General features: G+C 38.4%; 1 non-coding gene across 1 annotated transcript; it reads left to right on the plus strand.

Moving 5' to 3' along the window:
* The first annotated feature begins 814 nt into the window (after positions 1–814).
* On the plus strand, positions 815–1,004 carry LOC126026508 (U2 spliceosomal RNA). The gene has a single exon (XR_007501754.1). It is a non-coding gene; the product is annotated as a U2 spliceosomal RNA (small nuclear RNA).
* Positions 1,005–2,606: the final 1,602 nt, after the last annotated feature.

Here is a 2,606-nt window from a genome sequence, read left to right on the forward strand (position 1 = left end):
GGAGATTATCGGTTTGAATCCCGGCATCTCATGTGGTCCCCCATGCCTGCCAGGAGCAGTTTCTTAGCCTGGAGCCAGGAATAACCCCTGAGCACCGCCGAGTGTGACCCAAAAACCAAGAAAGAAAGAAAGAAAGAAAGAAAGAAAGAAAGAAAGAAAGAAAGAAAGAAAGAAAGAAAGAAAGAAAGAAAGGAAAGAAGAAGAAGAAAGAAAGAAGAGAAAGAAAGAGAGAGAAAGAAAGAAAGAAAGAGAGAAGAAAGAAAGAAAGAAAGAAAGAAATAAAAGAAAGAAAAGAAAGAAAGAAAGAAAGAAGAAAGAAAGAAGAAGAAAGAAAGAAAGAAAAGAAAAGGAAGGAAGGAAGAAAGAAAGAGAGAAGAAAGAAAGAAGAAAGAAAGAAAAGAAAGAAAGAAAGAAGAGAAAGAAGAAGAAAAGAAAGAAGAGAAAGAAAGAAAAGAAAGAAGAAAGAAAGAAAAGAGAAAGAAAGAAAGAAAGAAAGAAGAAGAAGAAAGAAAGAAAGAAGAAAGAAAGAAAGAAGAAAGAAGAAAGAAGAAAGAAAGAAAGAAAGAAAGAAGGAAAGAAAGAAAGAAGAAAGAAAGAAAGAAAGAAAGAAAGAAGGAAAGAAGAAAGAAAGAAAGAAGGAAGAAAAAGAAAGAAAGAAAGAAAGAAAAAGAAAGAAAGAAAGAAAGAAAAAGAAAGAAAGAAAGAAAGAAAGAAAGAAAGAAAGAAAGAAAGAAAGAAAGAAAGAAAGAAAGAAAGAAAGAAAGAAAGAAAGAAAGAAAGAAAGAAAGAAAGAAAGAAAGAATTCAGAGAGAACATCGTTCCTCGGCCTTTTGGCTAAGATCATGTGTAGTATCTGTTCTTATCAGTTTAACATATGATGCGTCCTCTATCCGAGGACAATATATTAAATGGATTTTTGGAGCTGGGAGTCGGAGGAGGAGCTTTCTCCACAGCTTCGCGCATTGACCTGGTATTGCAGTATCTCCAGGAACGGTGCACCACCCCCCCTTGGGGGTAAAGAAAAAAAAAAAAGAATTCAGAGAGATAGTTTAGGAGTTAATGCCTTACATGTAGCAGACCCTGATTCTATCCCCAACACTGTTCTGCTGAGCACTGCCAGAAAAGGCCCCTCAGCATAGAACCAGAAAAACAGGAACAGTGCTGGGTATAACCCCAAACCTCTCAATCAAAAAGAGACTTTCAAATGTGAATAAACAAAGAAAGTTGATTTAAAAAGCCTAGGGTAAGAGGTACAAAAAAAAAGTGAAAGATAATAGTATCTTAGTGAGTAGGTTCAGAAGTAAGTACTTCTTACAAGAAGTAAGGCTATGGAAAGAGGACTTCCTGTAGGAGGAAGTAAAGGATATTAAGGGAGCAAGAGGCATTGTACAGAAAGCAGGGCACATGCTTGGGAAGCTGCAGGCATGGAACCACCTCAGGCACCACATAAGATCCCTATAAATACCACTAGATATGACCCTAAAAATAATAACAGGCAAAAGGGTATCATGGAAGCTGACACTGAGTACTAGTTTCCACTCTCTACACTGTCATTTTCCCTGAGCAAGTGTCTGAACATTGATAGATTAGAAAAATGTATAGGTAGCTAGTAAACCCATGTTTTAAGGGTAAGCAGCATACCCAGGGGTACTTAGTCAGGGTTTACTCCTTACTCTGAGCTGAGGGATTACTCCTGGGGTGGCCCAGGAATCATATGAAGTTTCAGATATCCAATCCAGGTAGCCTATGTGCAAGGCAAATGTTCTACCCTACCCAAAAGTAAATTCTTTTTTTTTTTGTTTTTGTTTTTGTTTTTTTGGGTCACACCCGGCAGCAATCAGAGGCTACTCCTGGCTTTGAGCTCAGAAGTCACTCCTGACAGGCCCGGGGGACCAAACACCCTACTGCTGTGCTATCTCTCAGGCCCCAAAAGTAAATTATTATACCCATGATTTAAATATGTACACTAGAAGTCAAAGCATTATACTTTTAGAATATAAAGACTATTTTGGGGGTGGAGAGAGAAGAAAACAGGCCCATGACAGAAACTAAATATATGCTCAGACATATCTAAAGAAAAAAGAGTTTCTTAAAAGAAAATAAAAGGATTAAATAAAGGACATAATTAAAGGAATAAAGTGGGGCCGGGAGGGAAAGCATGGAGGCAAGGCATCTGTCCTTCCTGCAGAAGGACGGTGGCTCACATCACAGCATCCCACATGGTCCCCCATGCCTACCAAGGGCAACTTCAGAGCACAAAGCCAGGAGCACCCTCCAAGCGCCGCCAGCTGTGACCCAAAAGAAGCACAAAACAAATCAAATCAAAAAACAAAAGGTAGAACAAAACAAATAATAATAATAATAATAATAAAATAATAATAATAATAATAAAAGCGAAACAGGAGGGGAAAAAGGGAAAAGGTGATACTGGCGATTACATCTGGGGAGAAACAGTATAAGAGGTAGTGTTATATAGGTCTATACTTATGATGATAGTATAGGCTTCCCCATTGTCTTTTGAGATTTCCTCGTGAAGTGTGGGCTCCATGTAGGGAGGTCTTGGGTAGAGTTCTTGCAATGGGAGTCCTTTTGGAGCTAATCCGGTA

This window comes from Suncus etruscus, chromosome 13 (assembly GCF_024139225.1).
Source record: "Suncus etruscus isolate mSunEtr1 chromosome 13, mSunEtr1.pri.cur, whole genome shotgun sequence".
NCBI classification, from domain to species: Eukaryota; Metazoa; Chordata; class Mammalia; order Eulipotyphla; family Soricidae; genus Suncus; species Suncus etruscus.